A 25,788-nucleotide genomic window follows, 5' to 3' on the forward strand; every position below is an offset into this window, starting at 1 on the left:
CATTTGAGAAGTAGTCAACACTAAATACACCCAAACCTTTCATTATCTTTACTTTCTTTCCCAATTATTACCATTTACTGCTCAGACAGGATCCTATGAAGTCCAGGCCCAATCCATTAAGTATTCCTAAGTGTGGTATCCTTCTGCCTTAGATTTTGTTTTTGTGTTTTGTTTCTTGCCTTTTTTGGTTTCTGATTCCACTTCTTATTGTAGAGTCCAGTTAGGGTTGGAGAAAACAGAGGCTGCTCAAATTTAAATATTTTATACAACTATAGTGTTTGCTTTTTACGGACTCCCCAGTGCTTCCTTGTAGAGACCTGGGACTTCAGAGTCCACAATTTGAAAATTGTTCACTTAATAACTGAATTCAGCTTTATGGAGGAAACATAATATTTGTTTTGCTCTGACAGCATGAGGTCTGAATGTCTGCACTTCGTAGTAGTTGATAAGCAACTCTTCACTTAATTTCTTAAAGCTCAACAAGGAGAGCCTCTCTCAGTGGTGCTTAAATGAAATCCAACCAGAAACTTTAGAGAAGGCAAAATATTTGGCATCCTCTACTTACTCAGTTATAATGCTCTCTGTAGATATGGATTCCAATTCTCCACCTGTGTCCATATAACCTATAGAATGAATAAGGGAAATCTTGATGAGAGAAAATTCAAATAACATTGTAATCTCATATGATCCCCACAAGAGCCCTAAGGGGCAGGATATTAGTAGGTAAAACCATGTGACACTGCCATTTGTACAAGTAAAAAAATGGTTGACATCAGCAATTTCATAGGATTTAAACTTTATTATGAATATCTTCATTTTACAGATGAGAAGCCTGATGTTTAAAGGTCAAGTAATGTACTAAGGTTACAGGGCTGTTAAGTTATAAAGGCAGACCTGGAACCTAGGAACGTAGTATGTATCCCAGAGCCTTGCTCTTTGCCAGACTATACTGCCAGGGAAGAAACACAATTAGGCTAAGAGAAAAAGATGCCCACTCCACCCCACCCCTACCCCTTGGCTCACTGACACAGCAGAGAGATGGGTAGCATTTCTTTATTGTAGTTATATTTATGACTCATAAACACAGATCCAGACTTGTGCAAGCATATACATTTTAGTTTCCTCCCCTGTGAGCTTTAACTGTGTTAAATAAACAATGGTTTTATAGCTCTTGATCCACGGGGATGAAATTGCCTAAGACATGGATGGCAATGGTTTTAAAATACGTAATGTTTTAAGTCGCCAAGGCTGTGACTGGCTGGAAGGCTCTCACACTGCCTTAGGGTTGTCTCATATGTTTTTCCTCTTAGATGGTAAACTGCTCAAGCACAGCTACCCATTATGTTTGAGACTCCCTCCCAGGCAGTATAAATCAGTGATTACTGACCTTTAGGACAATGGTATGGGACTGAAAACATTGGCCCAACCATAGACAAAAATATAGCTGCCTAGATAGAGCAGCTCAATCAAAAAGTTATCTGCACATACTCCTACTTTCTGTAGGGAATACCGCATGCTTCATTTCACTAGTTTTGCTTTCCTTTTTTGGAGGGTTGCTTTTTAAATATATATATATATATTTTAATACTTTTATTTTTAATTTAATTTCTTTATTGTTGAAAGTATTACATATGTCTCCTCCCCCCACCCCCATTAACCTCTCCCGGCCTGCTCCCACCTCCCAGTACATGCCTTCAACCCCCTACTGTCTGTGTCCATTGGTTATGCTTATATGCATGCTTATAAGTCTTTTGGTTGATCTCTTATCCCCCATCCCACCCTAGAGAGAAGGCAGGGAAGGTTGCTTTTAATTCCTTTCTCTTTTAGTTTGGCACTTTGTAGCTACAGTCAATCCTCTGCACCCCTGCCCCGGCCTACCAGAATGAGGGCACTTGATTTCTGCATCAAAAGTCCAATAGTATATAGAAAGTCATTCATTGAGAACTAAGGGGCCTGTTTAAACAGTGGTGGTCATGCAAATTAGTGTGATTGCTGGCCCAGGTCCTGAAAGGAATTAAGTTGAAATGAATAGAAACTAAACTATGAGAGAGTTTGATTTTAAATTAGGTTTGAAAGCATGTGTTTCCACCCTGTTACCAGTTGTTGTTTTTTCATGTCACTATCATGAATTTACCACCACCTTTTGCCTTTCTGAGGTAACCACCATTTTGAATATTGTGTTATTATATTCCTTGCTTTTCTTTATGGTTATATCACATATGTATGTATTCTTTTAAAATTTAATTTATTTTTTTCCATCACCACTTATTCTCTCTTCCACCAATACCTCCCTCCCCCTGCAAGCATAACACTGTTGTCCATGTTCATAAGTTCCATCGTTTTTTTCCTTTTTGCTCAATCCCTGCCCCTCCACCAACACTCCTCACCCCAACACTCCCCACCCCAACACACCCCACCCCAACAGAGCTGTATGCCTGCTCTCTGTCTGTGGTTTAGTCTTTACTTTGCTTGGTAATTCAGTTTGCTCATTAAATTCCACATATGTATTTTTAAATAAGTCACTGAATTTCATGAGCTTTTATGATTCAATTCATATGATCCTGTATGAACTGAATCATATCTACATTATGCTTCTGTGATTTGCCTTTTTTTGCTCAACATTATGGTTTTCAGATTAATCTGTGTTGTGTATAGCTGAGTTCTGTTTATTTTTATTATTGTGTAGTAGTCTATTATTTGAGCTCAATTTTTATATCCACACTCCTGTTGATGAATATGAGGGTTGTTAAATTTTATATTAATATTACATTAAGATATTAAATAGAAAATTTCTTAAAAAGCTATTTTTGAATTGTTTGATAAGATTCTCATTTTGTTTAAAATGGCTACACGCAATTCCTAATCAAGGCTTTGAAATTTAATCTCTTAAAATTCTTTATAGTCATCATCAACAAGAAATTGTCATAAATTTCCTGATAAAACTTTTCAACTTTTTTTGCAACAATATTATTTTAAGAATCTAGTAGCTATCATTTTCTTTCATGGACAAATGTAATACTGGAGTTCTTATTTTGTGGCAGTACAAAGGGATTTCTAATTCAACTGAAATTTTCTCACCTGTCAGAATGGCTATTATCAAAAAGTCAACAAATGACAAGTGTTGGTGATGATGTGGAGAAAAGGGAACCCTTAGTCACTGTTGGTGGGATTGTAAATTGGTGCAGCCCTTATGGAAAACAGTATGGAGATTCCTCAAGAAAATAAAAACAGAACAACCATACAACCCAGCAGTTACAACTTCTTAGCATTTATCCCAAGAAGATGAAAACACTAATTTGAAGAGATATATGCATCCCTATGTTTATTGTAGCATACATAGCCAACATATAAAAGCAACCTAGATATCCACTGACAGATGAATTGATATAGAAGATGAATTATATAATGTTGCTCAGCAATAAAGAGTAAAATCTTGCTATTTGCAACAACATGGACGGGCCTAGAGGATATTATGCTAAGTGATATGTCAGACAGAGAAAGTCCAATACCATATATGATCTAACTTTTATATAGAATTTTTAAAAGGAAAACCAAACAAAAACAAAAAGGACTCATAGAAACAGATCAAACTGATGGCTGCCAAAGGGGAGGGGAGAGGGATAGATGAAAAGATGAAGGGAAATATAGTCAATAATATTGTGGTAACTTTGCTGGGTGACAGATGGTTACTAGACTTAGTGTGGCAATCACATCGTAAGGTATATAAATGTTGAATCACTATGTTGTTCATTTGAACCTAACAATATTGTATACCAATTAAACTTAAATAAATAAATAATAAAAACAACAAAATAATATGATAGTTATGATACAACAAGGCCTCTGTGCTAAGAATTTTTAGGCAGGAAATTGTAGTATCATGAGGGTATAATCCACATGATACTAAGAAGGTGAACAAAGATGAGTTAGAGTATGAAAAAAAATTTTCTCACCTGTCAGAATGGCTATTATCAAAAAGTCAACAAATGACAAGTGTTGGTGATGATGTGGAGAAAAGGGAACCCTTAGTCACTGTTGGTGGGATTGTAAATTGGTGCAGCCCTTATGGAAAACAGTATGGAGATTCCTCATTACTAATGTATACTATTAGTATCCCATTTTACAGAGGAGAAAACTGATGCTTAAAGGTACATGTATAGTTCGTCTTAGGTCACACAGATAATCAATAGAATGAATTTGCATCAGCTCTTTTTAAATAGAAAACCTCCACTCTTACACACAAAGCTAGTGAGCATAAATTAGTGAGTAAGGGTGCATGGGAATCCTAGCATAGCATAAGGCCCAATAGGAAATAAAGGGTAATAGCAACAAACTCAGAAAGCCTAGAACAACATAAAATGAACTTATAGGAATTCAGAAGATGTTTAGGAAGATGTTTATTAATAAGTTATTAGCAAATAATGTCTTACTATGTAAGGCCAATTGTGGAACTCAAGGGTGATATAAAAGGAGCTCAGTGTCACCACTGAGACCTTGAGCCCCCATAGGGTGCTAGAAGAATTTAGCTGTCCCTTGCAAGGAAGTATTATTGGTTAATGAATAATCACACTTGTAATGAAGAAATGCATGTATTGTACACTATTAGCTGTGTGTGTTAATTCTTTAATTCAGTGGTCACCTTAGTAGGTAAGCCAGTGTACTACATCATGTTAGGAATCCAAAGACAATAGAATTGACTTAAGTCTAGCAGACTATATATACAAAGAATGTGTACATCCACATTAAGTATAAAAGAACTATTTATTAAACTACATTTCATTTTCAAAATTGAGCTATCAGCTGTTAAAGTGTGTTTACATTTTTGGGGACACCTTATATATAAACCAGAGAAGTATCTGCTAAGTTTGTTTGTAGTTTACAGATGGCATCATTTTTTGTTAACTTGGTCATGCATTTTTAAAGAAAGAATTCGTTTCCATTGTTGTTAAAGAGAAACATCTTAGATCTGGTTGTAGATTTGGTAAGGTTGGAGTTACACATGAATTAATCTGCCATTTACAAAGATGTCTATAACAGGGAATGCCCCCGCTTGAAGTATAGTCAGGCAACCTAATTTCATGCAGGCAGCTTCCTTTTCTGCTTGTGGGAAATGCAGGTGTTGGCTCTTGCATTATTTTTTAATGTTATTTCAAAAGCTATTTGTGTGCACCGTTGGGTGCACCATTGTTCAGTTGCTTTAACAATAAATAGCAAAGTTGTTGCTAACCTTATAGGAATGAGGGCTATTGCAACTTCGCTTTTCCAAACTAGAGGAACCAACTTCATTAAAGAAGAGAAACTAAAGGCTCCACTTCTCTCCTTCTTATCCCTCATCACTGCTGATCAAAGTCCTTTCTCCTATACCCGTGGTCAGCAAACTGCGGCTCACGAGCCACATGCGGCTCTTTGGCCCCTTGAGTGTGGCTCTTCCACAAAATACCACGGCCTGGGCGAGTCTATTTTGAAGAAGTGGCATTAGAAGGAGTTTAAGTTTAAAAAATTTGGCTCTCAAAAGAAATTTCAATCGTTGTACTGTTGATATTTGGCTCGGTTGACTAATGAGTTTGCCAACCATGTCCTATACAATCTACCAACAGAGACTGGTTTGCATGAAATTGTACAGTGACTGACAGGTCATTCTCTGCAACTCAAGCCCTGGCTTTGAAACTTACTAGCTCTGCTACCGTGGCAGGTTATTTCACTTTCCTCATGTATAAAAGTGGGTTCAGTAACATGTCTTACAGGAACAGAGTAAATATTAAATAGGATAATGCATGAAAAGTGATAAATGTATTATCTGGCATTAGTTTCATGTTAAACATTGAGATGAAGCTGAGATCCATCTGCTCCAGTCTTATAGCAGCAGAGCAAAACCAGGAAATTTGAAAAAAACAACAACGATATACTGGGTTCTTTATTTTTATTTAATGAGCCCCTTGAAGAGGACACATAGCTGTTAGCAACACTTATAAATCCCCTTTTCTCTCACATCCACTCGGTTACTTGACTCCCGCTCCACAAACCCTCCTTAAACTCCCTCTGCAGTCACAGGCAAAGAGCCTCTCCTCCTTTCAGTCTCCCCTCCGCTCTCAATTCTGAATCACAGAATCCCAAGGAAAGATGCATCTCTGGGGAGATCAGGGGAAGAAATGGATGGGCAAAGTAAAAATTCCCTTAGTGGTTAACTACTGTTTGATGGTGGTAAAATGGCCAGAACATTATTATACAAAAACCACTTTCCCCAATCATATTTTATCCGTCCTGATGCCCTTTTAAAAATTATCATTCATTCAAACATTATATAAGGTTCTGCAGCCAGATAATTGAATCACTAACCCGTCAAAGGAATGACAGTTTGAATGGTCATAGAGGCAGGTAATTTTGGGGCAGGATGCTCCAAATGCTAAGTAATAATGATAAAAAAAGTAATACTATTTAAAGCACGCTGTGCTTTCTTACTGCACTTTACAACTTGTTTTCACCTAAGTTATCTCATCTTATTTTCCCCCTCCCCCCAAATCTTATGAGGTTGGTGAGGTGAGCATAATTGTCTCCTTTTTAATAAATGAGGACACTGAACCAAAGGAGATGAGTATAATGTGAGGTGCTGCAGTGAGGGGCTTTAGACGTAGAGCCAGATGAGAGCCCTGGACACTGAGGAGGGAGATGGACAAAGTAGAGGTGGCAGAGAGGTGCAGGAGGAGAAGGTCCCTCCTAGTCTACCCTGCCATGGACCATGGGGAGGAGAACATCTCATTTGGTTCTGATGCCTTAGCTTGCTGATTTTGCCAGGTATTCTAACAGGCACTTTGTGTGCACCAGAATGGAAATTAATCTGCAAAACTCATTAGTTTAAGAGAAAAAAAATCTATTAACACTTGCCTTTCTTCTACTATGATATAAAAACGCAAATGAGTTCATCAAAGAAAAACTATATTTAAAAAAAAACACAGGAAAGATTTTCTTAGGTTGATTATTAATAACAAAGAATTGTTAAACATGTCTGTTGTGGTTTTAGAGCACAAGGACACCACAGTGAAGTAAGACCTTTTATCCCCCAGTAAAGAGCAATGGTACATTTTATTCAATACGTTAAATTACATAGACATTAGCCACAACATGTTGATTCAGCTTCACAGGAAATGAAAATCAATACCATCTGTGTGGACAGCCACTCCACATTACCCTAGCACACACTGTAGTGTGTTCACTGCGTCTCAGCTCCAAGACCTCACTTCACTAGAATGCCATTATTGTAAGTTTTTAAAAAGTCACTTTAATATGCATATAAAAATCCAAATCAAGAAGAGATTTTTGAATCAAGATTTCAGCAGCAACTTTTTTCAGCTGCTTTGAACTTGCCTAGTGTTTGATAAATTCTGAAATCATCAATGGATACAGACCTTAAAAGACTATGAGACATGGCCCACGTGCCTAGCATAGAGCCTGGATGCTCCTTTCAAATGTATTTGTCCTTTGTGGGCTTTGGAATTGTGGTGGTGTTATTAATATGTCAAATCTTTCAAATCCAGACATGGGATTTTTATTTATTTTTAAATTTATCTTTATTGTTGAAAGTATTACAGATGTCCCCTTCTTTTCCTCCATCGACCCCCTCTAACCCGGTCCTGCCCACTCCCCAGGCCTTCATGTGGGGGTTGGGGTGTGGGAAGAGATATTAACCAAAAAATTATATGTATATATGCAGACATGGGATTTAAATTGATTTTTTTTGGTAGGTTTTGATCTTTCTTTGAGTTACTCAACTTGTGATTATTGTCACATGCCTGTGCAGGATGGTTGGTGGGAAAGGGTGAACACTTGCCTCTAGGTAATTACATAGGGCCTCATTTCTGGTTCTTTAATCCAAATTTCTTAACCTACTCCTTTTGAATTGGATCATCGGTATAGCCATGACAATTCTACAGCTTAAAAACAAAGTCATTTTTAAGCTATTTGAACATGGCAAAAAAAAAAAAAAATCTGAACAATTTCTGAAAGCTCAAAGCAGGTACTTTCTTCACAATCAAGTAACGAAAATAACTGAAGAGATTTAGTTCAAATTGCAAATAAGTTTGCCTTTGAATTGAGATGAGGCAAGAGAAATATCACACTCAAAGGTCAAAAGGAACATTTTAGAGTAAGTTATAAATAGAAAAAAAGGGATTTAGAATGGAAAAGCTGAACTCAACAATAAGATGGGGTCATGACACCCTGGTAAGTATTTTTTATTATTTTTTAAAGCTCACTATGTTAACCCAGGACTTTATTTTCACTGACCTTAATTGAGAGTATTTTAGTGATTCTTATTCTCTTTCCCTCCCTCCTTCCCTCTCTCCCTGTGTGTGTGTGTTTAAAGGACCAGGGAATGATACTTCGTAGTTTGTTATGTCTTGGTTCATAGAAATTTAAAGCATATAAAAAGCTTGGGTCAGATATTATCACTTTATTCCATGCCTCTCCCTAGAACTTTTATTCTAAAACTTAATATTTCTTAGTGGAATTTGTTTGTGGCTGGTATGATCTCAAATTCACAGGAGAACTTTAGAGGAAGATAGCTTATGTCATATTTTAATTTTTTATTTAGAGCTTTCCCCAGTTTCTTTTGTAGTAGATTCCTCCTTTTCATGAACCAGAGAGCTCCCTATGTCCATTTATGTGTCGTTAAATGCAGAGGTTGCGGTTGTGAGTCTAGAAAGCAAGTCATCTCTTCCTGCTTTTAAAGCCAACAATTTATCATGTCCATACCCATATTATTCAGCATGAGTAGAGGGATCTGGGACCAGGGCATGGCTCTAGTACATCAGAGGAAAGAACCAAGAAGTCCCTTCATTTACTTGTTCTCTAATACTCTTCCGTTCTTTATATAGATGTGAGTTTCTGACCTATATCATTTTCCTTCTCTCTGAAGAATATCTTGTAATGTTTTGTGTGAGGCAGACCTACTGGTGACAAATTCCTCCAATTTTCGTTTGTCTGTGAAAGTATTTTTCTTTCACTCTTGAAGGATAATTTCACTGGGTACAGAATTCTAGGTTGGTGTTTGTGTTCTTTCCAGCTTGCATGGTTTCTGAAGGGAAGGCTAATGTAATTCTTATCCTTGTTCCTCTATAGATAAGATAAGATGTTTTTTCCTTCTTTGGCTTACTTCCAGATTTTCTTTTTGTCTCTGATTTTATGCATTTAGAACATGATATACCTAAGTATAAAGTTTTGGGTATTTGTCTACGTAGTGTTCTCTGAACTTCCTGGATCTACAATTTCATTTCTGTCATTGTTCTGATTTTTATTACAACTTTTAATCAGATTTAAGTTTTAAAAACATAACATATACAATTCATGGTTTTAAAAAACAATGATGGCACCTTATAACCCAATAATATTCTATAACATTTCATATTTAGCATTCTTTTGCAATGTTTTGAAGATCTCCTTCACATAAATATTTATAAAAACAGCAAATCTGCCTTTTTATTTCTCAAAAAAGAGTTCAAACTCTTATAGTAGTTAAATCTGAGTCACTCTTTCTATTACAAAATACAATTTTCACTATTTTGCAAAAGCCAAAAGAAAGAAAAAAAAGAAAAGAAAAGAAAGGCCTCCAGGCTCAAACTTGACTTAATTTTTTTTTTTTTTTTTTAGTTGCAAAAGAAAAGCTGCTATTTTTGTGCTGGCAAAATTAAAAAGAATCATTAAAATCAAGTTATTCTTATGTTTTTAAAACAATGTTTGTTTTTAATGTGCCAATAGCTGAATGGTGGGAAGCCCATGGGAGCAGGTATCAGAGTGGAGAGAGGTGGGCTCTTGTTTAGGTCTGTCCAAAGGAAAGTCTCCTCTCCGAGCTGTGGTTTTCTATCTGTAAAATATGCACAATGCCTGTTCTGACTGCTTCACAGAAAAAGAAAAGGGAAATCACAGATTTTTTAAACTGGAATAATCCTCAGAGATAATTCTGGTTTTTTTTACAAGAAGACAGAGGCCAGATTAGGTTGAAAATTTTGCTCAAGGTCAAATATCAAGGGGACACAAAAATCACTGTATTTACATTTGGCATTTACATTTACAGTGCTAAGCTAATATTTTTATTTTTATAACCCCAGTGAATTCTGTGTAAACTCGTTATAACAGTATGAGCCTTGTGGGCCACTTACTAGTACATTACAATAACATATTTCTGGGACAGTAATCTCTTGCTGGTATAGAAAATGACTGTTTTTTAAAGTGGGATCAATCTCTATCCCCACAAACTGTCCAATAACTGCATTAACAGTTACTACATGTTGCCTTTTCTGATAAGTTACCAAGTTATTTGAATGTAAAATCTATAAGCTGAGTCAGGGTCTAGTCTATGACCTGAAACTTAAAGATGTTGGAGTTAGCAAAATGAGTAGCAAGGATATTCTGGGCATAACAATCCCAATGGATGAAGGAACTGAGAAGTGAAAAAGTGATGTGTTCATGACATTACAAGTAATTTGCTATTGGGCTCATCCTCTTCCAATAAGCCATTTATCTGTGCTGTCCTTCTCAAAGGTAAAAGGAAGAATATGGAGGGTGGGCAGGGTATAGGGGGCATCTTTAATTTCTTACTCTTCTCACAGTTAATAGAAGTGCTACTGATTCTGCTAAGTGTTTTTGTGTGCACGTGTGTGTGTGTGTGTGTGTGTGTGTGTGTGTGTGTGTGTGTTGGGGGGTAACAGAAAATGAATGCAATACATAATTGATAATATAGTATGTTAGCAGATGGTAAGTGCTTTGAGAAATATTAAGCTGTAAATGGAAGAGGGGAATTCAGGGAGAGATGTTTTAAATATAGTGGTCAGAGTAGGTTCCACCCAGAAGATGACATTTCAGTAAAGAGTTGGATGAGGCGATGAAGGAAGCCCTTTGGTTATTTGGAGGAAGGATTTTCTAGGCAAAGGGAACAGCCAGTGCCAAAGCCTGGCATATTCAAGGAGCCGCAAGAAAGTTAGTGCAGTTGGAGCACAGTGAGTGAGGAGGACTCATAGAAGAGGACAGAGAAGTTCCTGGGGGACCCAATAACTGTCTAGGCCATGGTAAAGCCTTCAGTTTTTATGCTGAGAGAAAAGGGGAGCCTGTGAAGACTTTCGACCAGATGAGTGGCCTTATTTGACTAATGTCGGAGAAGGACCACTTTTTGTTGATAATAGAATACGTGGTGGAAAGAGAGGAAGCTGGGAGAGCAGCTATAAGGCTATTGTGATGATGCAGATGAGATAGATGGTGATTGCCTAGACCAGGGTGGCATGTAGGGGCTGATGAGGATTGGTCAGATTCTGGGAGTGTATACATTTATTTTTTGCAGTTAAACAATTTTAAACAAATTATTATAAAGTTTAGTCTTTTGGTATACAGGTCTAAGAATATCAACACTTGGATAGACTTATGTAGCCACCACCACAATCAGAATATAGAACAGTTCTCCAAACTCCCCAAACTCTCTCAACCTGTCAAACATTTTGCTCTCTGTCACTGTAGTCTGGTATTTTCAAGAGTGTCATATAAATGGAATCATGCAGTATGTAACATTTTGAGACTGGCTTCTTTCACTTGGTACAATGTTTTTGAGAGTTATCCAAGTGGTTGCTTGTGTCAATAGTTTGTTCCTTTTTATAAATGAGTAGTATTTCATTATATGGTTGCATCACAAATTGTTTATATATTCACTTGGTAAATGACAGTGGGTTTTTTCCAGTTTGGGGTGATTCTGAATACAGCTGCCAAAAAATTAGTGTACAGATTTTCAAGTGAACATGAACTTTCATTTCTAATATAAATGCTCAATAGTACAAGTGCTAGTCTTATGGTAACTGCATATTTAATTTTATGAGAAACTGCCAGATTATTTTTCAGTGGGGCTGTACCATGTATTTCCACTAGCAATGCATGAAAGTTCCAGTTGCTTTGAATCCTTTTCAGCATTTGTTGTTGTCAGTATTTTTTATTTTAGCCATTCTGATATGTGCACAGTAGTATTTCATCATGGTTTACATTTGCATCTATTACTTTGCATTTCCCTATGCACCTATGAGAATGGCTAATTATGTTGAACATCTTTTCATGGGCTTACCAGCATGGAAACCATTGTGATATTGACTATTCCCTTATAGAGATGTTTATTCACATAGAGAAGAGAAATCTTATAAATTCATCAAGGCAGTTAAAAGTTACAGATACAAAAATCTTAGCCCTTTGCGAGAGTTCCCACGCCCTGTAATGGCTGTGAAAACCACATTGAGAAAGCGATACTAATCATCCACAGTGGTCTAGATTGTAGGGAAAGTCAGCTAAGAAAGATGAATAAACCACAGTGTACTGCCAGGACGAATCCTAGAAGCTGAGCAAAAAGTGGGTCAAAAAATTGATCTTGACAGATGTGTCAATCAGATTGGAAGTACCTAAACAAGGGCAAAATAGAACCATAAGAAAATCATAAAAGAAAAGCTAAAAATCAAAAGGTTTTGAAAACCATACAGGATGCTGTAGAACAGAAAGGATATTAAATACAAAGGATGAGGCTGTTGAGCTGACCAAGATTACAAAGAAAATCTCTCTGGAGTGATAATAGTGAAAAGGGACACAAAGATTCGAGGAGATGGGCTCAGGGTACATAGTCGGGGGATTTCCAGTAAGCTCACCACATGCCGGGAATTAAAGGAGTGTGGTTGACAGAGAAGAATAAAATGTTATTAGGGAATGTGTCTCTTTGTGCCAAGTGCTATCTTCTGAAACCAAACAAGTGGATGAGTGAAGGGAAGATTTGCAGTTGGATGAAGAGCCTTTAAAAGGTACATGCCTGAATCACAGAAATCAGACCCTGGCAAAAATGCCTGTTGGGGGATGGAGTTCACTTTCTATCTCAGTGCGCTATCGCTCCCGGCAGGTGGTTGGCAAATGCCGTGTCCAGTCGGGTTCCAGGCTAGCAGAACAGTGTCTTGGGCACAGCAGGCAACCTTTCAATTACTATATAAAAACCCAGTCATTAATACTCATGTATTAACCATTTTTTGACAGACGGAAAAGGAACTGAGGCCCTTTGGAATAATAGTAGAGAGTCTCTGAGGAAAGTGCTCAGGAAGACAGTGTACATTTACTATAACTGGCAGTGAAAACAAATACAAGACCAGCAACAGAGGAGGATGCCTGCGGGCATGGTTAAGAACTAAGGGACTGTCCAATGCAGAGGTGCGTTGGTGAAACTATAAGTGGGTAGATGTTTGGTTCAGCAGAAACCACTGCATCAACACAGGTAAGTAACATGAATGAATGACTCACCCTCCAGTAAAATAAAATCTAATCTGGAATACTGATGAGTTCTATATTAGCTTGTCCAATCATATTTTGTATCATTAAAGAGGATTATTATGGTGTAGTATTTATTTAAAATGATGGTGGGGTGGGATCATTTGTAGAATTTAAGTTTTGTTCTAGAAACCACTCCCCTGCCCACCTCATGCCAAAGGTACAAAATAGAGCCTCTTGTATTTGTATAGGGAGAACACAGAAGGAAGTAGTTACAGCAGAACTCAGAACAAACCTAAGGCAACAAATAGAGTGCAGGCATTCTGGTTACTTTTTCTGAGGAAGTTGGGAAGAAGCAAACATCCTTAAGAGCCCTGCTTTAAGGGAACATGTAGCAACTTCAACTTCAATGACTGAGCAAACCCACCTATTGCCTTAAGAGCCCAATCAACAGAACCCAGAGAAAAAGACAACTCAGATCCCAGAGTATCCGTTTAAGAGTTTCACCATTTCCTCAGTGGAGAGCAGCATCTCATTTGAAGTAAAGCATCTGAAAATAATTATTCATAAGTAGTAGTATGTGGGTATGTATTATATATATATATATATATATATATATATATATATATATATATATATATATATATCACAGAATATGCATAGTTCTCATTCCTTATGATGAACATTTTTTGTTGTCTTCATAACAAAGTCATCTATTTCTAAAAATAAATATCTGAACTGGAAAAATTCTCAGTATAGCAGTCAAAATTTTTATATGTAAAGATGGAAAAGCTTAGTACCCTATGGTTAGACCTACTGGTTATACTGTGAAAAACTAACTAAATTCACAATCTTGCCAGTGGGAGGATTTTTTAGCAAAATACAGCCTATAGGTTTCTTGGAATTTTATCTGTATTAAAAATCACTGGCAGTTGAAACTCCTCCAGTCAGACAGACTAAAGCTTGTTGCAGAATTCTGTTGGTCATATCCCTACTTTGCTGGGTCCAATGGACTATTATTGGCCACACCCTTCATGAAGACATGAGCCTGTGGTCACAGCCGATTGTCTTGAGTCATGTGATCACACACTTTCTTCTTAGCTATCCTTCATAGTTGCTATGTAATAGGTGAAAAAGAATCTAAATGTGTGACTTACTTTATTTATTTGTTAACTAGATATAAGAAACTAGAGATCTCCCAGCTTTGGAAAGCTTCCATAAAGGCTAATAGGTAAATATAAAGCACCTTTAAATAGAATGAAAACAACCAGAATGATAAAAGAAATAGCAATGTGCCAAAGATGAAAACAAAACCAGAGAGTACTGTAACATTATATTCTTCAACTACAACAAAGAGGAAAATTTCACTTTTGTTCCTTTAACTGAGGAGGAACATTTCATCCTGAAAACTACGGATGCTTCCCCTGAAAGAAAGTCCCATGACTTGCAGGTTTAAAAGTTTTCTAAATTATTATATTAGCAGTAGTAACTAAAACACATCAAAGCTTGATCTTGTCAAGGTAGGTGATTCTACATGTATCTGCGAATATATTTATCAGAACTGGGCAGCTTAGCAGCACTTTCAAAACTGTGCCTTTCAAAATATGTCACATCACCAAGTTGATTTCTGATCTACACTAATAAAAGAGAAACATGCAAATTACTGTCACTCCAGTATGACCAACAGCCAATCAGAGTGAGTATGCAAATTAACCTGAAAAGATGGCGGCAGCCCTGCCCCACAGCCGCTCCGGGCCTGTGGGAGTCAGAGAAGTCTGGCACCAGCGCCTGAGGCTGGCTGCAGCCAGGGAAACCAAGAAGTCACCTGCCCCGTGATCCCAGGCCACAGCCAGCCACAGAAGGCGCCCACCCCACGTCCTCCTGCCCCATGTCCTGGGGAAGATGGAGAAACAGGGCCCCAGCACCTGAGGCTGGCTGCAGCCCGGGAGACAAAGAAGCCACCTGCCCCATGATCCCAGGCTGCAGACAGCAGCAGAAGCCTCACGTCCGCCCGCCCCACGTCCTGGGGGAGACAGAGAAACCTGGCCCTAGCACCTGAGGCTGGCTGAAGCACGGGAGACGAAGAAGCCACCTGCCCCGTGATCCCAGGCTGCAGACAGCCGGAGAAGTCGTCCACACTGCATCCCAGGGAAGACAGAGAAGCCGCCTGCCTGCGGTACAGGCACCAGCACCTGCGGCTGGCTACAGCCTGGTAGATGGAGAAGCTGCCCACCCTGCAGTCCCAGACACCAGTACCTGCGGCTGGCTGTGGCCCGGGAGATGGAAAAGCCGCCCACCCCATGGTCCCGGGTGCCAGTACTTGTGGCTGCAGCCCAGGTGAAGCTACCTGCCCACCATCCCCTGTGGCTGTAGCTGGCCTGGGCACCTATGGCTGACCAGAGGGAGGGAAGCCCGGATACCGGGTACCTGTGGTAGGCTGGAGGAGTGAATCCTAGGTCCCAGATGCGGGGCCGAGGCAGAGGTGGTTAGGGGCAATCAAGCCAGCAGGGGAGCAGTTAGGGACAATCAGGCAGGCAGGTGAGCAGTTAGGAGCCAGCAGTTCTGGATTGTGAGAGGGATGTCTGACTGCTGGTTATCCCCTGAGGGGTCCCAGATTGGAGAGGGTGTAGGCCGGGCTGAGGGACACCCTTCCCCCTCACCCCTTGCCCCCCTCCCCCTCCGTGCACGAATTTCATGCACCGGGCTACTAGTTTCATAATAAATGAGTGCAATTTACCTGGTCCTTTACCATTTTTGTTAATGTATGGCAGGCATTGTTGATATAAATCATAAAAATGTAACGATAACATCATGACTTGATTTTCTACACTTGTGTATATTATTTATTAACTTTAGGTTTCTAGATATAGTCATACCCACTTATAATATTTTAAATATAATAAATATTATGTAACACAGAATCTAACTGACTTCCCTGACTGGAAAATTCATCCTCAATTGGGAAATAGAGATTTAACATTGATAATAATAATGTAACCCTCATATGATCTGATTAGTTGACAATTCTGATCTTAAATATTCTGTCACATTAAGCCATAGTACTATTCACGTTCCTTCAATAAACTTTGCTTTTTGTTAGTTTTTCCATTTCAAAGGTCCTCTAGAATTTGTGAAAGAGGATGGGGAAAAGCATGTTTTCATAAGGAATCAGAACATCCTAATAAAAGAGTAATATGCAAATTAACCATCACTCTGCTATACTCACAAGCCATGCCCACCAGCCAATCAGGAGCGAGTATGCAAATTAACCCAACCAAGATGGCTGCGGCCACAGAGAGAGCAAGAGTCTTGGGTTTCCCAGGCAATGGAGGAAGCCAAGCTTTCCGCACACCCTGGCGGGCCCAGGCCTCCACTCAAGGCTACAAAGTTTCAATTATAGAAGATAAATAAATCCCAACAAAAATGGCGGAAGCCATGGAGCTGGAGAGAGCAGAAGGCTTGGGTTGCCCCCGGTGATGGAGGAAGCCAAGCTCCTGCAGCCCTGACCTGCCTTGGCCTCCGCTACAAAGTTTCATTTATAGAAGATAAATAAATCCCAGATACCAGGGCCTCCGCTTGGGTTGCTGGGGGGCATGGCTGGCCTGCAAACCACCACAGGCCCCTTGCCCAGGCCATCCCATGCCCCAAGGGAACCCTCACCCTGATCTGGGACACCTTTCAGGGCAAACCAGCTGGCCCCCACCCATGCACCAGGCCTCTATCCTATCTAATAAAAGATTAATATGCAAACTGACCATCACTCCAACACACAAGATGGCTGCCCCCCTGTGGTCAAAGATGGCTGCCCCCATGTGGACACAAGATGGCCACCACAAGATGGCCAGCAGGGGAGGGCAGTTGGGAGGGACCAGGTCTGCAAGGGAGGGCAGTTGTGGGCGATCAGTCCAGCAGGGGAGGGCAGTTGGGAGGGACCAGGCCTGCAAGGGAGGGCAGTTGGGGGCGATCAAGCCTGCAGGGGAGGGCAGTTAGGGGGGACCCAGGTCTGCAGGGGAGAGCAGTTAGGGGTGACCAGGCCTACAGGGGAGGGCAGTTAGGGGTGACCAGGCCTGCAGGGGAGGGCAGTTAGGCATCAATCAGGCTGGCAGGCAGAAGCGGTTAGGGGCAATCAGGAAGGCAGGCAGGCAAGCAGTTGGGAGCGAGTAGTCCTGGATTGTGAGAGGGCAGTAGGACATCCCTCGAGGGGTCCCATATTGGAGAGGGTGCAGGCTGGGCTGAGGGACACACACCCCGTGCACAAATTTCATGCACTGGGCCTCTAGTGAATTAATAGTCTTCTTTTGTTCCCAGAAAACTTCAAGAAAATCACAAAGATAGATACAGCAAGATAACAATTTAGTGAGAAAGCCACAATGAAAAGATAGAAACAGTTAACAAAATGAACTAGGAACCAAAACATTCACTGTTAAGCCCTATTTTATTGTGAAAGATGGTGTCAAGTTAGGTTCCATGCTTTTGAATGAATGACCAATGCAAAGAAGAAAATGCCCTCAGCTGTGTGCACTGCAGGGTCTTTATGGTAAATGGAAATAGAGTGTCTCAGAAAAGCACAACTATTTCACATTCTAGGACTAGAAAGAAGTTTCTCAAAGAGTCTGCACAGAAACCGTCCTGAACAACATGCTCACATCAATCCCAGGAACAAGTTTCCCAGGACTGTTCCTTAAAACACCCAATGGAATCAATTTAGTAAAAGCAATTTTATAGAGGAGATGAGTAATGGGGGGTTAGTTTACCGGGATCCACTTCCTCAGACCTGTGAAGGCTTACAAAAATAATTGCTATATAAACATAAGGATATGAATTCTCACTAATGATAGTCTTATAAAATAACAGTAAAACAGCTTCCTAGCACATGAGTTATATTTAATATTCACTTTAAAATAGTAAGTGCTTCCATTATCCTTGTTGAAAAGCTCAAAATACAAATTTTGGCTTTTTCATATATTACCTAATTGTAAGAAATTATTTATAATAATTCCTTAAAAATAAACAACTGAGTTCTTGTAACTCTCCTTGATTTTAAAATGTTCCCATTTTCCTAAATATACAGAGAGTTAGGGTTAGGTTAAATAATCTTTAAGATATTTTTAGTTTCAAACGTAATGGCTTCAATATATATCATGATGTCCCTTTCTTCTTCTTTTTTTTAAGCAAAGAACCATTCTTATTTTCTCAGAAACCTCAAAAGGCAAAGGAAAAATCAGTATATTGATCCCTGCAATGGACTCCAATGTTGTCCTAGCTTCAGAAGGTGTCCAGTTACAGAGAAACATTTTAGTAATCGTAAGGTTCAGACAGACCTTATGTGACCCTATTCATTCCTGACCAGCAAATAGTTTTTGTTTAACTTCGAAAGAAACCAGACAAACTCTGCAAGGTTACTTGTAATCATGACACCATTCTTAGAATTGCCATGTGCTGGGAACATGCCTTCTCGCTTCCTCGTTCTATCTACAGTATAAATCTGAAGGACTTTGTTATGGCTCTTACACTTGGCACATCTTAGGCCTATTTAGAACATCAACACCATCAATCACAAAATATGGGGCCGACCAGCTGGATGAACCCTGGCTATCATGCAGGGGTTATTTGTCATCTGGGCATGTCTGTTTGGTATATAACACTCCTTCAGTCCCAGAACAATTTTCCCCCTCCAAAAATATTCTCTTTGATTCAGGAAACACGTGATTAATAAAGGACAAGGGTTTAAAGCCAGAGGTCAAGGCTAAAAGTCTTAACCAAACAAGTGCATTGCTTACTAACGTTTGCATCAGCAGTCAAAAATTTCCTTGAAGAGCTCCTGCTCTGAAGAAACACACGTCTATTCTTAAATGCTGTAAATTTCAAGGGACTCCAGCAACTATGTTCATCTTGGGGGATTTATTTTAAAATAATGTTGCACATTTGAGAAATGTTTTGCTGCAGAATAATAACACTGCATCAAGCATTTAAAAGACCCATTACAAACATTTACAATTTAATATAAGAAATTAAAGTTGAACACACATAGTTAAAACAATAAGATGTATAAAGAAAATTTGTACTATAACATCAGAACAATTTGCATTAAAATAGTTTTCAACGATGTCTATTTATACTAAAATGGATTTAAAAGCAACACTCCTTCATACTTTTTTGTCTTATTTATATGCCATCTACAATACTTTTCCATTAGACAGTTGTTGTTTTTTTATTCATGTTTCCCCTCCTTCCACCCAAAGAACCTTGTTTCATGTTTATAGAATATCGGGCTTTCTTCTTTCTGGGCAATTGTTAGAGTTCTATTCTGTAATAATATTTATTTGATATTTATGAATTGTTTTTATGTCTGTGATGACAGGAAAAAGAGCAAATTTTCACAACATAAATAAAATTATTGGTCAAGCTTTACAATTATCATAACATTGACTTACGATAATTGTAAAGTGACTCCATTTCTCAGTATGGAAGAAGGGATTGAATGTTTATTTTACTGGAATTCTAAAAGGAGTCACAAATCCCTACTGGAAATAAACAGTTTCCAGAAGAAAACTGATAAGTAGATTGCATGATGGTGTTGATGATGTTACAAGGCCTAAGGAGCACATGTCAGTCATCGCTTTATTTAACTTGTACAAACATCTAAATTCTCGCACACACGCTACCTGAGGTAACCAGACTCACTAGAATTCAGCTTTCTTTACCTCTCTGCCAAATGCCAAAGGAATACAAGTAGAAACTCAGTACAAAACATACTGTATTAAAACTATGAAATCCACACTGGCAATCCATTTATCCTGTAGGCTGCCTTATAATCACGGCCTGGGGCATGAAGGGGCTTTTGATGCCATCAGGTCTGACTTCTTAGCCTATTGCTGGAGAAACTGAGCCTTCAGAGGGGAAGTGGCAGAGGTCAGGCCAGAACATTTCCCTGTACAGTGTCCCATGTGCCATGGTATAAATCCTTCTTACGGCTCAACTATTGGTACAGAGTATTGGGATAAATCTAACATGGTCACAGCTGGGCCATCTGTTGCTCCACTACTTATGCTAATATGATAACATTGTGCATTTGACTGCTGATGGGGTCTTCTTGGCACTGCACATGCATAATGTTCTCAGTTAACTCAGTTGACCCTGTTAAACAATGACAATGTGTGTGAGGCCCGAATTTGTTAGCATTCATTGTTACAAAAACAGGGTTACTGACCTTGTCATATTTAACAGCGTTGAGCAGACACAGCACTGCGGATCCTGAGGGCAAATAAAGAATTTCCAGTGGTGATGTAAGACCTATGCTAATTAGTTTCTCCCTTCATTCTGCTTCTAGGCACCGGAAAACTGTACAGTTTGGCTAGAAGACTCACTAAGCCCTGAAGTAATAAAACGCAAGAATTTTTATAAATAATAATAAAAAATGTGTTTCAACATGCCATTTCCTTTCTGTATAAGAGTTGCTTTTGCAGAACAGTGTGCCTGGGGTGATCACTCTATTTTTGCTCTTCCACATTCTGTCCCCAATAGAACTGAAACAACAATGTAGTTTGATAACCACCCCCCCACTGCCACCATCAAAAAAGCATAAAAATAATCATCTGTCTATCTATATCCCCTTAAAATTATTTTCCTAGAAAGGAGTTCTTAAAAAGTGCTACCATACTGTGACTAAGATGAGAACTGTATATGAGGCCTAGTTTATATAGCTAAGCATTTGGATATGGGTATTCTTGCCTCAGTAGAAAAGCAAGCTAAGTTAATTTTTAACAATGCAATACTGCCTTGGTACATCTTGTTCTCTCTTTCCCTCAGGCTCTTACACGAATGAATCAGAAAATTGCTCCCTTATGTTAGGCTTGAAGTCTGCACCTGTGATAAATTCACATGGAACTGGAATTGGGGGTGTGGGGGTGGGGATAAATGTCAGCAAAACTAATAGGATGATATATCTGAGTTTGAATTCTCAAATGGACTAGCTAATGCAGAGACCATCAACGGGAACGTTTTCGTAGGCATATTGTTTCACATCTAAAACTGAAATTAGGATATATAATCATGTTGATCAGCTGTCCTCAACTTCTGAGTTTTTGATTAGAAGCATCTGGCTCCAGATTTTAGGAAACTCAGATTATCAGACATTCTGGAAATTTTGGCATGCCAAATTTTTTACTTTACCTTCTTTGGGTATCCTGGATCACTTGCCAAGTATTAAAACAATCTCCATGTTTTAGACATGTTAAGAGAGATCATGAAAAGTAAGCAAGTCATTGAAGCAAAATATAGAAAGCAATAAAGAGTTGAAAGAAAGGGAGAGATTAATGACTTCTGGATTTGCAAAAACAAGCAGAGTTTTTGATGTTCTAGACAAGTGGGTGAGTGCGAGGTGGAGAGAGCACAGGTCAGTATAAAAGTGGGAAGTATAATATAGTGAGGAAAACAGATACGTAGAGTTGTGTCCAGGTTCTGAGATGGCTTTTCATTCATGAATGGAGTGGTTGGAACTAGTCAGGCTGCCTCACAATGAAGCAAACTTGTTTATGAACTTTCACATCTGCTTGATTTATATTGTGCAGTATGGCACTGATGTTTTACGGCAATATTGGCAGACATGTGAGCTGCATTCTAGATGAAGACATCTGTCTATTTCAAAGATTTTGCTATCAGAGGAAGGAAAAAAAATGAGAAAGAAGTTTGGGGCTCTGAGAATAAGACACCTCGGTTTTATCAGCCATGAAGTACACACCAAAGGAGGGCAATTATTTGCATATTGCAATGGAGACTGGTTAAAATCCAATCAATTGAATCCAGATGTGGGTTTCTTCTGAGATTTTTTTTTAAAGTGAGGGTTGCCAAAACTTCATGGGAGCAGAGACCACAAGCTAACATAAGCCAACGGACTCTCAAAGTACAAGGAACATTTTTGGCTTATGAGAAATCTTACTTCTTTAAGCTTGGTGGCTGAAATAATAGAATAAACTGGTCTATGATAAATTAGACCAATGGCTAGCCCTTGCCTAAACAAAATCTTCCAAAAATAACTCTACAAAAAGTGTTCCTGATATGATGTTCAATCACATATTTAAAGAACACCATAACTGGTAGTTTATGCTCTTTTGAAAGGAAGTAACCTCCAGGAAAGGAATCCATGAAAATCCATCTCCTGGCACATGGGGATAATAAATGGAATTTGAATAAAATGTCAAAGGTGTGTTTTTTAAAATTTTTAATTGCTCATAGAAATGTCACACCCCTTAAGAACCTAACAGGAAAGTTCTTTAACTTTAGAAACTGATTAGTTAAAAAATATTAGAAAATAATTTTTAGGGAATTCTATTGTTCTTACGTTTTCTTTTCAAATGTGACTAATTTTGATGAGTCAAAAATCTTACCTTTCCCTTATGACCAGTATTCTTGAAATAATTACTTGAGAACTAATGTAAATAGCAGTATGAGTAAAAACATTCTCTTAGTCAATTTTCTAAATGTATTGAACACTTAAGAGTAAATAAAAGGAATAATTTTTCCTTATCATCTTGGCAAATCAATGTGTTTTCATATTTCTACATTCTCTTAAATTACATATACGTACATTTTAAAGGATATTACAGGTATGCTAGAATATACTTTCCCCCCTAAATAATAACTTAATGGAAGTCTTTTCATGTGACTGTTTAGGTATCCTTGAATGTCCTGGATTTATGGAATTCAATTTATGTATTTATTAATCTGGCTAATTATTTGATAAGAACATTTTTTGTTTGTGTTGAACTAGAACTTTCCCCCCGAAACCTCAAATAAAACACAGAACTTGTTTAAACTCCTTTTAGAGCTCTGACTTTTTTCCTGTACTTGTTTTAGATCACTTAGTGTTACTTAAAAAATGTACAACCAAATTTGAGAATGAGAAACTCAGAAATTAGAAAAGTGCTTCCTTAGAATGAATCCAATCCACTTCAATTTCACTGAATTCAAGTCAACCCTAAGCTTGTTTTCATTGTGGTAGGTATTATAAAGGACACAATTTACTTTTGTTTGGCTCCTTTGATAAATGAATCTTGATAAATGACATTAGTCCTCTGAAGGCAGTGAATTAGGCAAGAGTGAGTTTAAGCTTCCTTTAATGAGTGGAAATAGAGAGAGAACTCTTTCTGGACTCATACCATGTATCACAGGCTCTGTGCCACATTAAGTCTTTCTTAGGCTATTTAGCGGTGAGCAGAGGGGCTTCCTGGGCATCTGATCAGTGCATTTGCACAGGACACTGCACTCAGGGGGTTTAATGCTCTGCAGTTACTGTCTGGAAATTCTTAATAATTGCAGCTTTGATTTTGTGTTTTGAAGGTGCAGTCCAATAGGATAATGGAGCATGCATTGGGGCTTGAAGCCTTGACTTACATGCTGACCCATGTCTTGCCACCTCCACACTTCCCTGGACAGGCTCTCAGTCTCCCCCACACTCCCCACCACCAGGAGCTGCATGCTCTGCCTGACCTTCCTTCCCTCATCTCCACCCTGCACATAGAAAATAAGCCACCCTCCTCCTGATGTACAACCAACACAGGAGGGAGGCCTGTGTTCCATCATTGCCATTCATACCTGACGGGGACCTAGGCATGAGCATGGGGAGGGAGAGGGTCAGGTGTGCATTTCTCGGGGACATCCTAGTGCAGGGCAAGATGGTAGCTGGCAGCACTATAGCACAATTGGGATGACTGGCCGAATTCCTTTCCCCATCTCTAATCCAGATACTACCTATATTCCAACACAGAGCTTACAATCCCTTGGGGGTTGTCCATTTGTCCATAAATTGGGGAGATCTACATACCCACCCCATCCAGGGCCCCACAGTTCCATTTTTCACTGAGGTTGAAAATCATGCAACTGCCTCTGACCTTGAGGCAGGTATTACTGCCCTCCTATTACTGATGGGAAACAGGAGACTAGAGAAGGGCTGGTAAGTGGCAGGGCAGGTGTTCTCACTCTAAAGCCCATTCTCTCTCCACCATGGTGTGCTGTACCACCTCCCTTGAGAAGCAGCTGGGTGAGTGAGAGGGGCCTCAGAGTGCTGACTTCCCCAGGCATGCCCTTTCCTCTGGGGTGGCCTGGAGGTGACCAGGAGGCCTCTCTTAAGAACACAGACCTGTACTTTAAAGGACAGTTTCTCTATGGTTTCTTTTAGTGGACAACTGTCAGCACTTCAAGGAAACTCAGAGCTCCAGGCTCACTGTTATGATTGAATTGTGCCCTTCTCCCCAAATTGATATCTTAAAACCCTAACTCCCAGTTCCTCAGAATGTGACTGTATTTGAAGATATGGCTTTTAAAGAGATGATTATGCTCTTAGCATATAATGGAGTCAAGACAGTCTCTTCAATAAATGGTGTTGGGAAAATTGGACAGATACATGCAAAAAAATTAAATTAGACCAACTTACACCATACACAAAAATAAACTCAAAATGGATAAAGAACTTAAACATAAGATGGGAAATCATAAAAATCTTAGAGGAATCCATAGGCAGCAAAATTTCAGACATATGCCAAAGCAATAACTTCACCAATACAGCTCCTAGGGCAATGGAAACTAAAGAGAAAATAAACAAATGTGACTACATCAAAATAAAAAGCTTCTGCACAGCAAAAGAAACTACCAACAAAACTACAAGAAAGCCCACTGCATGGGAGAACATATTTGCCAATGTTATCTCTAATAAGGATTTAATCTCCAACATTTACATGGAACTCATACAACTTAACAAAAGGAAGATAAACAATCCAATCAAAAAATGGGCAACGGACCTAAATAGATACTTTTCAAAAGAGGACATACAGAAGGCTGAGAGACATATGAAAACATGCTCAGAGTCACTAATCATCCGAGAGATACAAATCAAAATGACAATGAGGTACCATCTCACACCTGTCAGAATGGCTATCATCAACAAACCAACAAATGACAAGTGCTGGCGAGGATGTGGAGAAAAAGGAACCCTCGTGCACTGCTGGTGAGAATGCAGACTGGTACAGCCACTGTGGAGAACAGTATGGAGTTTCCTCAAAAAACTAAAAATGGAACTCCCATTTGACCCAGTGATCCCACTTCTAGGAATATATCCCAAGAAACTAGAAACACCAATCAGAAATGATATATGCACCCCTATGTTCATAGCAGCACAATTCACCATAGCTAAGATTTGGAAACAGCCTAAGTGCCCATCAGCAGATGAGTAGATTAAAAAACTGTGGTACATCTACACAATGGAATACTACGCTACGGTAAAAAAGAAGGAGTTCTTACCATTTGCAACAGCATGGATGGAACTGGAGAGCATTATGCTAGGTGAAATAAGCCAGTCAGAGAAAGATAAATATCACATGATATCACTCAATTGTGGAATATAGTGAACAACATAAACTGATGAACAAAAATGGATCCAGAGACAGAGAAGCATCAATAAGACCGTCAAACCTCAGAAGGAAGGCAGGGGAGGGTGGAAGAAAGGGGGAGAGATCAACCAAAGGACTTGTA

The 25,788-nt window shown here is 39.0% G+C and overlaps 1 long non-coding RNA gene across 1 annotated transcript in view; it reads right to left on the reverse strand.

The window, feature by feature from the left end:
• Positions 1–490: 490 nt before the first annotated feature.
• LOC307108646 overlaps positions 491–25,788 on the reverse strand; it is a 117,192-nt gene continuing 91,894 nt past the window's right edge. Inside the window, exon 4 of the long non-coding RNA XR_013814327.1 lies at positions 491–623. This is a non-coding gene — a long non-coding RNA (uncharacterized lncRNA). The remainder of the gene's footprint in view (positions 624–25,788) is intronic.

Source organism: Cnephaeus nilssonii (genome assembly GCF_951640355.1).
Source record: "Cnephaeus nilssonii genome assembly, chromosome: 12".
NCBI classification, from domain to species: Eukaryota; Metazoa; Chordata; class Mammalia; order Chiroptera; family Vespertilionidae; genus Cnephaeus; species Cnephaeus nilssonii.